At 39.9% G+C, this 13,196-nt stretch overlaps 1 protein-coding gene across 8 annotated transcripts in view; it reads right to left on the reverse strand.

Moving 5' to 3' along the window:
* The window catches only part of FHL1 (four and a half LIM domains 1), a 64,773-nt gene that overhangs the window by 34,392 nt on the left and 17,185 nt on the right, over positions 1-13,196 (reverse strand). For all 8 annotated transcript variants that reach the window (XM_070291966.1, XM_070291967.1, XM_070291960.1 and 5 more), the window contains exon 2: positions 6,937-7,007. The gene's annotated coding sequence lies outside the window, so the exon portion shown is untranslated. The remainder of the gene's footprint in view (positions 1-6,936; positions 7,008-13,196) is intronic.

Consider the following 13,196-nt stretch of genomic DNA (forward strand, 5'->3'; position numbering starts at 1 on the left):
ACGTGAATCGTGAACTTCCAGATGTTCAAGCTGGTTTTCGAAAAGGCAGAGGAACCAGAGATCAAATTGCCAACATCTGCTGGATCATCGAAAAAGCAGGAGAGTTCCAGAAAAACATCTCTGTCTGCTTTATTGACTTTGCCAAAGCCTTTGACTGTGTGGATCACAATAAACTGTGGAAAATTCTTCAAGAGATGGGAATACCAGACCACCTGACCTGCCTCTTGAGAAACCCATATGCAGGTCAGGACACAACAGTTAGAACTGGACATGGAACAACAGACTGGTTCCAAATAGGAAAAGGAGTCAAGGCTGTATATTGTCACCCTGCTTATTTAACTTCTATGCAAAGAAACGCTGGGCTGGAGGAAGCACAAGCTGGAATCAAGATTGCTGGGATCAATAACCTCAGATATGCAGATGACACCACCCTTATGGCAGAAAGTGAAGAGGAACTAAAAAGCCTCTTGATGACAGTGAAAGAGGAGAGTGAAAAAGTTGGCTTCAAGCTCAACATTCAGAAAACTAAGATCATGGCATCCGGTTCTATCACTTCACGGGAAATAGATGGTTAAACAGTGGAAACAGTATCAGACTTTATTTTGGGGGGCTCCAAAATCACTGCAGATGGTGACTGCAGCCATGAAATTAAAAGACGCTTACTCCTTGGAAGGAAAGTTATGACCAACCTAGATAGCATATTCAAAAGCAGAGATATTACTTTGCCAACAAAGGTCCGTCTAATTAAGGCTATGGTTTTTCCAGTAGTCATGGATGGATGTGAGAGTTGGACTGTGAAGAAAGCTGAATGCCGAAGAATTGATGATTTTGAACTGTGGTGTTGGAGAAGACTCTTGAGAGTCCCTTAGACTGCAAGGAGACCTAACCAGTCCATTCTAAAGGAGATCAGTCCTGGGTGTTCATTGGAAGGACTGATGCTAAAGCTGAAACTCCAATACTTTGGCCACCTCATGCAAAGAGTTGACTCATTGGAAAAGACTCTGATGCTGGGAGGCATTGGGGGCATTAGGAGAAGGGGATGACAGAGGATGAGAAGGTTGGATGGCATCACCGACTCGATGGACATGAGTTTGAGTAAACTCCGGGAGTTGGTGATGGACAGGGAGGCCTGGCGTCTTAAGATTCATGGGCTCGCAAAGAGTTGGACATGATTGAACTGACTGACTGTGGTTAGACCTTTATCTGAAGACAGGCTTTTATCATTTAAAAAAAAGTTTGAAAAGAACCCTTCTGGATAAAGGCTGGGGCTGATAGTAATGCCAGGACTTTAACCTTTAAATGGAAGAGTTGATCATGGCTTGCAGTTGAGAGAAATGGGGAAGGATCTCTGACTACCACTATAACTGATGAAATTGATCAAATTCAGATTAAACATTTCTAAAATGCTGTCCTACTTGTTCACTCTTTAGGGTTTAATATCTTTAGTGTTTATATTTTCTATCTAAAATGTAATATATTTAAAAATCTGACAAATATTAAAAGCAGCAAGGGAAAAACAACAAATAACACACAAGGGGATTCCCATAAGGATAACAGCTGATCTTTCGACAGAAACTCTTCAGGCCAGGAGGGAATGGCAGGGCATACTTAAAGTGATGAAAGAAAATAACCTACAGCCCAGGTTACTGTACCCAGCAAGGATCTCATTCAAATATGAAGGAGAAATCAAAAGCTTTACAGACAAGCAAAAGCTGAAAGAATTCAGCACCATCAAACCAGCTCTCAAAAAAAGCTAAAGGATATTCTCTAAACAAGAAACACAAAAATGGAGTATAAACTCGAACCCAAAACAATAAAGTAAGTGGCAACGGGATCATACTTATCAGTAATTACCTTAAACATAAACCAAAAGACAAAGACTGGCTGAATGGATACAAAAACAAGACCTCTATATATGTTGTCTACAAGAGACCCATCAAAACAAGGGACACATACAGACTGAAAGTGAAAGGCTGGAAAAAGATATTCTACGCAAATAGAGACCAAAAGATAGCAGGAGTAGCAATACTCATATCAGATAAAATAGACTTTAAAACAAAGGCTGTGAAAAGAGACAAAGAAGGACACTACATAATGTTCAAAGGGTCAATCCAAGAAGAAGATATAACAATTATAAATATATATGCACCCAACATAGGAGCACTGCAATATGTATGACAAATGCTAACAAGTATAAAAGGGGAAATTAACAATAACACAATAATAGTGTGAGAATTTAATACCCCACTCATACCTATGGATAGATCAACTAAACAGAAAATTAACAAGGAAACACAACCTTTAAATGATACAACAGACCAGTTAGACCTAATTGATATCTATAGGACATTTCACCCCAAAACAATGAATTTCACCTTTTTCTCAAGTGCTCATGGAATCTTCTCCAGGATAGATCACATCCTGGGCCGTAAATCTAGCCTTGGTAAATTCAAAAAAATTGAAATCATTCCAAGCTTCTTTTCTGACCACAATGCAGTAAGATTAGATCTCAATTACAGAAGAAAAACTATTAAAAATTCCAACATATGGAGGCTGAACAACACACCGCTGAATAACCAACAAATCACAGAAGAAATCAAAAAAGAAATCAAAATATGCATAGAAACGAATGAAAATGAAAACACAACAACCCAAAACCTGTGGGACACTGTAAAAGCAGTGCTAAGGGGAAGGTTTGTAGCAATACAGGCATACCTCAGGAAACAAGAAAAAAGTCAAATAAATAACCTAACTCTACACCTAAAGCAACTAGAAAGGGAAGAACTAAAGAACCCCAGGGTTAGTAGAAGGAAAGAAATATTAAAAATTAGGGCAGAAATAAATGCAAAAGAAACAAAAGAGACCATAGCAAAAATCAACAAAGCCAAAAGCTGGTTCTTTGAGAGGATAAATAAAATTGACAAACCATTAGCCATACTCATCAAGAAACAAAGGGAGAAAACCCAAATCAATAAAATTAGAAATGAAAATGGAGAGATCACAACAGACAACACAGAAATACAAAGGATCATAAGAGACTACTACCAGCAATTATATGCCAACAAAATGAACAACGTGGAAGAAATGGACAAATTCTTAGAAAAGTACAACTTCCTAAAACTGAACCAGGAAGAAATGGAAAATCTTAACAGACCCATCACAAGCACGGAAATTGAAACTGTAATCAGAAATCTTTCAGCAAACAAAAACCCAGGTCCAAACGGCTTCACAGCTGAATTCTACCAAAATTTAGAGAAGAGCTAACACCTATCCTACTCAAACTCTTCCGGAAAACTGCAGAGGAAAGTAAACTTCCAAACTCATTCTATGAGGCCACCATCACCCTAAGACCAAAACCAGACAAAGATGCCACAAAAAAAGAAAACTATAGGCCAATATCACTGATGAACATAGATGCAAAAATCCTTAACAAAATTCTAGCAAACAGAATCCAACAACACATTAAAAGGATCATACATCATGACCAAGTGGGCTTTATCCCAGGGATGCAAGGATTCTTCAATATCCACAAATCAACGTAATACACCACATTAACAAATTGAAAAATAAATGGCATATGATTATCTCAATAGATGCAGAGAAAGCCTTTGACAAAATTCAACATCCATTTATGACAAAAACTCTCCAGAAAGCAGGCATAGAAGGAACATACCTCAACATAATAAAAGCTATATATGACAAACCCACAGCAAACATTATCCTCAATGGTGAAAAACTGAAAGCATTTCCACTAAAGTCAGGAACAAGACAAGGGTACCCACGCTCACCACTACTATTCAACATAGTTTTGGAAGTTTTGGCCACAGCAATCAGAGCAGAAAAAGAAATAAAAGGAATCCAGATTGGAAAAGAAGTAAAACTCTCACTGTTTGCAGATGAGCTGATCCTCTACATAGAAAACCGTAACGACTCCACAAGAAAATTACTAGAGCTAATCAATGAATATAGTAAAGTTGCAGGATATAAAATCAACACACAGAAATCCCTTGCATTCCTATAGACTAACAATGAGAAAACAGAACGAGAAATTAAGGAAACAATTCCATTCACCATTGCAACAAAAGAATACAATACTTAGGAATATATCTACCTAAAGAAACAAAAAACCTACGTATAGAAAACTATAAAACACTGGTGAAAGAAATCAAAGAGGACACAAATAGATGGAGAAATAGCCTGTGTTCATGGATCAGAAGAATCAACATAGTGAAAATGAGTATACTACCCAAAGCAATTTACAGATTCAATGCAATCCCTATCAAGCTACCAACAGTATTTTTTCACAGAGCTAGAACAAATAATTTCACAATTTGTATGGAAATACAGAAAACCTAGAAGAGCCAAAGCAATCTTGAGAAAGAAGAATGGTACTGGAGGATCAACCTGCCTGACTTCAGGCTCCACTACAAAGCCACAGTCATCAAGACAGTATGGTACTGGCACAAAGCCAGAAATATAGATCAATGGAACAAAATAGAAAGCCCAGAGATAAATCCACGCACCTATGGACACCTTACCTTTGACAAAGGAGGCAAGAATATACAGTGGAGAAAAGACAGTCTCTTTAACAAGTGGTGCTGGGAAAACTGGTCAGCCACTTGTAAAAGAATGAAATTAGAACACTTGCTAACACCATACACAAAAATAAACACAAAATGGATTAAAAATCTAAACATAAGACCAGAAACTATAAAACTCCTAGAGGAGAACATAGGCAAAACACTCTCCAACATAAATCACAGCAGGATCCTCTATGATCCACCTCCCGAATATTGGAAATAAAAACAAAAATAAACAAATGGGACCTAATTAAAACTAAAGCTTCTGTACAACAAAGGAAACTATAAGCAAGGTGACAAGACAGCCTTCAGAATGGGAGAAAATAATAGCAAATGAAGCAACTGACAAACAACTAATCTCAAAAATATACAAGCAACTCACAAAGCTCAATTCCAGAAAAATAAACAACCCAATCAAAAAATGGGCCAAAGAACTAAATAGCCATTTCTCCAAAGAAGACATACAGATGGCTAACAAACACATGAAAAGATGCTCAACATCACTCATTATCAGAGAAATGCAGATGAAAACCACCATGAGGTACCATTTTAGGCCAATCAGAATGGCTGCGATCCAAAAGTCTACAAGCAATAAATGCTGGAGAGGGTGTGGAGAAAAGGGAACCCTCTTACACTGTTGGTGGGAATGCAAACTAGTATAGCCACAATGGAGAACAGTGTGGAGATTCCTTAAAAAAACTGAAAATAGAACTGCCTTATGACCCAGCAATCCCACTGCTGGGCATACACACCGAGGAAACCAGAATTGAAAGAGACATGTGTATCCCAATGTTCATCGCAGCACTGTTTATAATAGCCAGGACATGGAAGCAACCTAGATGTCCATCAGCAGATGAATAGATAAGAAAGCTGTGGTACATATACACAATGGAGTATTACTCAGCCATTAGAAAGAATACATTTGAATCAGTTCTAATGAGGCAGATGAAACTGGAGCCTATTATACACAGTGAAGTAAGCCAGAAAGAAAAACACCAATATAGTATACTAATGCACATATAGGGAATTTAGAAAGAAGGTAACAATAACCCTGAATGCGAGACAGCAAAAGAGACACAGATGTATAGAACAGTCTTTGGACTCTGTGGGAGAGGATGAGGGTGGGATAATTTGGGAGAATGGCACTGAAACATGTATAATATCATATGTGAAACGAATCGCCAGTCTAGGTTCGATGCATGATACAGGATGTTCGGGGCTGGTGCACTGGGATGACCCAGAGGGATGGTATGGGGAGGGAGGTGGGAGGGGGGTTCAGGATGGGGAACACGCGTACACCCGTGGCGGATTCATGTTGATGTGTGGCAAAACCAATACAATATTGTAAAGTAATTAGCCTCCAATTAAAATAAATAAATTTATATTTTAAAAAAGTCTCTGGAGAATTCTGTATCAAGTACATGTAACAAAGGCTACTACCCTAACTGAAAAGACAGGCCCTACACTGCATGTGGGACAAAGCATGGAATGGGGCGGGGTGGAGGGGAAGGCAAAAATGCAGCAACCTTTTGAATGGATGAAACAAGAAATCCTGAGTGGTCTGGTGCCAGCAAATGTTACTACCGCTCTTATAAACACAAGGAGACTAGGGCCCAAAGAGTAGCAAGACTGCAGCTCCTTACACTGTGCCTAGAGGAACCGTCTTGCAGAGTCCCTTCTTCCAGTTTTTGCAAAGGTAAACATCCCCGATCTCTCAAAAAAGACAGAAAAGAGTAACCTGGCATCATCACAGTCTCCAGAAGCTGCCGAAGGTACTAGGACTAGGCGGATGGAGGATGCCTCTCCAGGGTATGTTAAATAGAAGGACTGGCTTTGCCCAGCTGCTCACACCCACGCGGCTGTCCTCAGAACTTCAGTCCTAATCAGAAGATGATCTGCCCACCCACATTAAGGTGACCCCACGGAAATGTTTCAAATTGGTAGACTGTGAGCGGCTGCCCCACACCTCGGCTCGGCTCACCCCAGGCCTCAAGAGTCCTGACAGCTGACTGGGCAGCCCAGGAGCTGCTCCACGCAGCCTTCCTGTTCCCTACCGTCCACAGGGTGCCAGAGGCAGATCTGCAGCCTCAGGCCCACCTTCTAACCACTCTGCTCTGCTTGGCACATTCACTTCTCATGCGCCCAAATTAAAAGCAAATGAGATGTTTCACCCTTGAAAAGGCAATCCCCAGAGACCATGTATCTAGGGTAAGCAGTGACATTGGTCAGCTCAATTAAAACAAATGTGCTTAAAATCTACCAAACAGATAAAGATCTCTGGACAGCGTTGACTCGAATGCCACACAGCAGAAGGTGGAGACTGGTGTAATAATGTGTGGCAATTGGGAAAACTTACCTCACAGTGGATGTGTGCAGAATGGGATGTATTCAGTGAGGGCAGGAGACTGCTAACCACCTCTGATGTGCCTAAGTTAGGAAAAAATGAGAAGCAAGAGGTCAAGTTACCTTTTCAGGAGAAAAGCTAGAAGTTTCTTTAAAAAAAAAAAAAAACAACCCTCACGATCCAAAAGTCAACTTCCTTTGAAATGGCTCACGGTAACACCTTCTTCTCTGTATTTACAACTCTTAAAGTTAAGGAAAACTGCCAAGATGTTCTGCATATTTCCCCAAATGTCTGTTTATCACGTAACATTTGTACCGGCAACGGATCTGGCCCCCTCATTATCAAGTTGTATTAGCTCAAACACTCAGCATTGTTAGCAGAGTGAGCTCATGGCCTATTTCAGTTTTAAATTAACATTTGGCAATCACCCGGGTAATCAAAACAAATGACTCAGTCATTTAGAATAGATTTATTAGTTGAGTCCCCTCCCCCCTTCTTTTAACATCTCTAGCATATTTTGCCACAGGAGAGCTCAGAGCCAGACAGAATGTAGAGCACAAGTCACCAGAGGAATATTTAGAGGTGTTGCCATGGAGATGAGGTGCTTTGTGACTGCTGAAGTTATCTCCAATCAACAACAGGATTAGGCAGCAGGCTGGTGAGCAGGCTCATCCCCGCATGGATGGTTCTGCCTGACTAGGAAACAGGTGTGCCCTGTGCTTTTCCCATTGACACAAAGATGGTACACTCTGACACGCTGCCCTCTCCGCACCCTCCAGGCCTCCCCACAGGCAGCGCTGACATCACCACCTTACCTGCCCCCCATTATTCAGAAAGGACTGGCTGGGGCTAAGGAGAAAGGAAGTGTGATCACTGTATCTTCCCCAACATGTGAAATCCTGAAACTCACACCAAAGGCTCTTTTATATCAACTGTGAAATGTACATGAGTGAAAGAATTTGAAGGAAAGACAGCTCCCTGAGAGAAGGCCCTCCCCCACCCAACCCAGGCCCACCTGTTCCGTTCACTCCTTCATTCCCACACCTAGAACAGTACCTGGCACACAGGAGGCACTCATGAAGCATCCATTGAATGAAATAAGGCAAACAAAAACCAAGGATTATAACCAGGCTCATAACTCCCCCCTTCCACAACCAACCTGTTCCAAGCTGGTCATCAAACAAGCAGGGGTTAGAAATTTTCTTTTTAATGTTAATGAATGGGAAAATAAATCCAGTTAGTTCAATAGGCTAATTGGTTCATCTATTTAGAGACCTTAATAACAACTGTTGAAGACAACTCTTTCAAATTCAGTATGGACAAGTCTGCTGACGATAGGGACAGGGGTCTTGTCTGCCAGATCTAAAGCCCCAGATCTAAAGGCAAATTTGTTAACTTTCAAAAGTGAATGCTTAAATTGACTGACTCCAAAGAAATGCCTTCTAGTCCCCTTCCCACCTACACTTAAGGAGAGACAATATTTTCTTGTTCTATCATATGAACAATGTCTCATTGGTTCCGTGTTCTGCCTCATTTGTCTTACAGGACTTTAAGTTTCTTGGTGACAGGGACAGAAATCCCTGTTTTCTTGGTGACAGGGACAGGAATCCCTGATTTCTTTTCTACCTCCCAGGACTTAGCATGGTATATATGTACAAAAGGCTTGGCTCAGCCTCATCTCCCACCACCCGCACCCCAATCATACGGAACTCACTGTTTCTAAAAGGTGCCACACCCTTTTATGCAGCTGCGTGAAGAATGCAGCATGGCACAGCTGTTCACAGCAAGGGCGCCGGAGTCAGACTGGCTGGGTTCATGTGCTGGCCCTGCCTCATATCAGCTGTACAACCTCTGGGAACCTCATAATGGTAAGTGACCTCACAGAGGGACTGGATGCTGGCAAGATGGCAGGGCTTGTAAAGCACTTAACCAGGGCCTCACTCATACAAGGTACTCAGTGAACATCACATATATATTTATCACGATGATTACAGCAGGCAGAGAATGAAATGTTATCAAACTTGGATAATAATTTCATATTCTGCCACAGACAGTTGGCCCCAAGCATACCCCTAATTAGATTCAACCCAACCTAAACTTTGAATCTGAATCCATCACAGTCTAGCCTTATGATACTAGTCCATTTTACTCACCTTGTTGGAACCAATTTTTCCTAGAGATAGATTCGATATGTAGTGAGCTCTATTTGAAGGAATCCCATTCTCTAAACAACCAGAATAGCTTCCTCCCTAAGATCCCAACACTGCCAGTACCATCCCTGCCTTCTCTCTGTCTGCTCCCTACCTCTACAAGCTCAGGCTCTAAGGAGCCTTGTGGGGCCAGGGGAGGCCAGAAAACTTGTTTTCTAGTAACCACACCAAGTCACCAGCTCTCCGAGAGTCCTTGAGTGTTATGTTCCCTGACACCCTCCAGAGGGCAGTAGAGAGAAAGGCCCAAAGGCTGAGCAGACAGAACTCTCCGCACCGGGGTCCAACTTGGTCCCCAACTTGGTCCCCTGCCAGAGGAGTCTTGGGTTGCAGAGTTCATGGTTTCACCATCAAGAACTACCCCACAAAGAAAGATAAAAACATACAGCAAGATTTTAACAGCATCTGTATCTCCATTTCATTTTATTGTCAGGGCTAGTGCCCTGAACATTTAGTTGGGGTTGGGGGGATAAAGGCACTCATGGCGATAGTGTTGTGTATACTTTTCAATCTGCAGTGTGCAACTGTGGCCCTGACCAGACATAACACAAATTGTGTTGATGATATTGCGCAAGTCAAAGAGCAAAAACAGGACAGCAGCCAAACATACTGGGTAAAATGTGATGACAGCAAAGTAATCCAGAATAAAACCCAAACACTTTAGGGTCAGTCATGCTTTCAAATAAATCACGTTAATCTTATCCCACCCTGACAGAATTAATAAGTGAAGTTAGACAAACTATTTATGTTATTCCAGAAGCCAGAAGCTACATTCTAGTGACATTCAACATACACAATCATTCTCCTTCAGGTTTAACAAGGGTATTTTGGTCACAGATACTGACGATCCTATCATTATGGACAGCCAAGCCTAAATAATCCCCAAATCACCAATCAACTGAGTGAATTATATGGAAACATAAGATCCAGAAACAGCAGCTGTCTGAATGAACCTAAAGACCAGTTGAATCAGTCAAAATGGATGAGCTCCATAGAATCACTGTCGCCTCTAAATTCTCTGAATGCAATTGTCATGGTAACCATTCCTTAATCATATCCTTCAGAATATTCTCTCCTACCTTAGAAACCAAAGAGCAGTGAACCTCAAATACCTTCTTAATTAGGTACACTTGTGATGGTACCAGGCAGCAGCTTAGACTTATTTATCCTGCTTTGATTCAAATGCTTACACTGCTATGGCTGTCAAGACATCAGCATATACACGTCTAAAACACATTTGAAATGTTATCATTATATGCAATAAGAAATACAAATGAGATGGCCACCGGCTTCTTTCCTTTATCAGAAGAACTGATAAAGTGGCTCTTACCCAGTAAAATTATGTATCGGTATAAATAAACAGTTAAGATAAAAGATGCCTCATTTTAATAATTTCAACATAATAAAGATCTATAACATCATAATCAAATCTTTACCAATACATTAACTTAATACATAAACAAAAACCAAAAGGATATTATGTTATAGAAACAAAAGAAAATCCAATTTTGTGTCCTTAGATTGAGTATAATATACTCTATGTCTGGAAGATTATCTATTCCACACAAGTTTCTATATTTACTTTATATGATATAATATTCTTCAGAAATTGGAAAGAAAGGTTTTTATCTTTATTCAACCTGGCAAAAGAGAGGTTATATTTTTAAAAGATATCTATTAGATATACTACACATTTTAAGTTGTGATCCTTCTAGATTCATCCTTAGACTTTTATCACAACTTTTCCAAAGTTAGAGTAGTAAGCCATTTAAAAATATTGCATTGGAATATATGGAACGTTTTTAAATATCAAATTTGCTTGTACTGGTTTCCAACTAGTAATAAAAGGTCTTTCCTTCCAGACATGGCACAACCTGTATACTAATAAGAACAGGAAAAATAAGCAGTGTGTCCACCAGGCCCCAAATAAGCACTAAGGAGCTCTTTTGACAGGCCATTTCTGTATGCAAATTTACATAATTTTTGGTCACAAAGGGTGGATAAGAAATAAAAATATATTCATTCCTTTTTAACTGGCATATTAAAATTTGCAACAAAAGCAAAAATAATCAAGTGGGGCTATATAAAATAAAAAAGCATCTGTGCAGCAAAGAAAATGATCAACAAAGTGAAAAGGCAACCTATGGAATGAGAGAAAAATATTTGCAAATCATATATCTGATAAGGAACTAGTATTCAAAATATACAAAGAACTCATACAACTCAATGGCAAAATAAATAATCCAATTAGCAAATGGGCAGTGGAAGTGAATAGACATTTTCCCAAAGAACACAAACACATGGGCAATAGGTACATGAAATGATGCTTCAACATCACTAATTTCCCTGGTTCAACATCAGGGAAATGTGAACCAAAAACACAAAATCATCTCACACCCACAGAATGGCTATTATCTAAACACTACAAATAACAAGTGTTGGCAAGGATGTAGAACAAAAGGAACATTCTTACACTGTTGGTGGGAATGTAAATTGGTGCAGCCACTACAGAAAACAGTATGGAGGTTCCTCTAAAAATTAAAAATAGGACTATGCTATAATTTAGCAATTATATTTCTTGGTATTTATCCAAAGAAAAGCCCAAAGATAATCTGCAGCCCCATTCATTGCAGCACTACTTACAATAGCCAGATATGGAAACAACCTTCTTACCCATCAATAGATGAATGGATAAAGAAGATGTAGTACATGTATATACAATGGAATGCTACTCAGACATAAAAACGAAGGAAATCTTGCCACTTGCAATAACATGGATGGACCTCTGGGGCATTATGTACGTGAAATTAGAGAAAGACAAATACTGTATGATTTCTCATATATACAATCTAAAAAATTCATTTTAAAAAGCTCATATATACAAAGAACAGGGGTTGGGGAAATGAGTGAAGGGGGGGGTCTAAGGTTAAAAAAACACACTATAGGTATTTTCCTCATATGCTTTACATAACTGCTGGCTAATGAGCTTTATAAGACTAAAGAAATGTATAAAAACAAATAAAACATTAAGAATACTTAGGAATACAAAAGTCATTGATAACAGAATAAACTAAAATTATGAGGCATGAGGAACAAGTAGGAACAATGCAAAAAAACCCATCACCACAACCACGACCACCAAAAAGAACAACAAATGGCGAAATCCAGCAAGAAAAATGGAGCAGCAAATATTTGCTAAAGTTAAAAGGTAAAACCTTGAGATCCTGTCCTTTGCCCTAATGTTCAACGGTATTTTTGTTTTAAAAATATGAAGGCTGATGTCCTTTCAATGACTATTACAACAGTTCCCAAATAAAACAAATGATAGAATAAAAATTCACTTAACTGACTGATAGGCTTGAATCAGTCACTGCCAAGTTTATGACTTTCCCACAACTCCAAGCATTCTTTTGTCAAGAGAAACAGGATTCCGCCCTCCCACTCCACCATGATGACCATGGGTAGCTTTCTGGGTGACTATAATTTGAGTTCTTCTCTAACTCACTGGGGAATACCTGCCCAATTAGAACTCCAAAATCAAAGCAATGATGGACAAAGGATGAGTACAGACGCATAAAACCTGACAATTCTGATAGCTGCCTCTGCAGGGCCCGGTTATCCCAGAACAAGAGAGAAATTCCTGAGCCAAAGGCTTAGTTCTAACCCTACCTTCTCCCCACAGAGCTATCACTGAATCCTAGCCATTTGTCCTACAAAGAGCTTTCATACCTTTTCTTCCTTATAATCACATTTATACAATCCTAATTTGGTTCATGATTACTTCAGATCTAGACTACTTACTTCACCAGGCTTCCTACGGCTCAGTCGGTAAAGCGTCTGCCTACAATGTGGGAGAGCCGGATTCGAGCCCTGGGTCGGGAAGATCTCCTGGAGAAGGAAATGGCAACCTACTCCAGTACTCTTGCCTGGAAAATCCCATGGACAGAGGAGCCTGGTAGGCTACAGTTCGTGGGCTCTCAAAGAGTCGGACATGACTGAGCGACTTCAGTTCACTTCCTGTCTTCACAGAGCTGCTAGAATAACCGTTCAAATGTACCACCTTGA

The sequence above is a fragment of the Ovis canadensis genome, chromosome X, assembly GCF_042477335.2.
Source record: "Ovis canadensis isolate MfBH-ARS-UI-01 breed Bighorn chromosome X, ARS-UI_OviCan_v2, whole genome shotgun sequence".
In the NCBI taxonomy this organism is placed as follows: domain Eukaryota; kingdom Metazoa; phylum Chordata; class Mammalia; order Artiodactyla; family Bovidae; genus Ovis; species Ovis canadensis.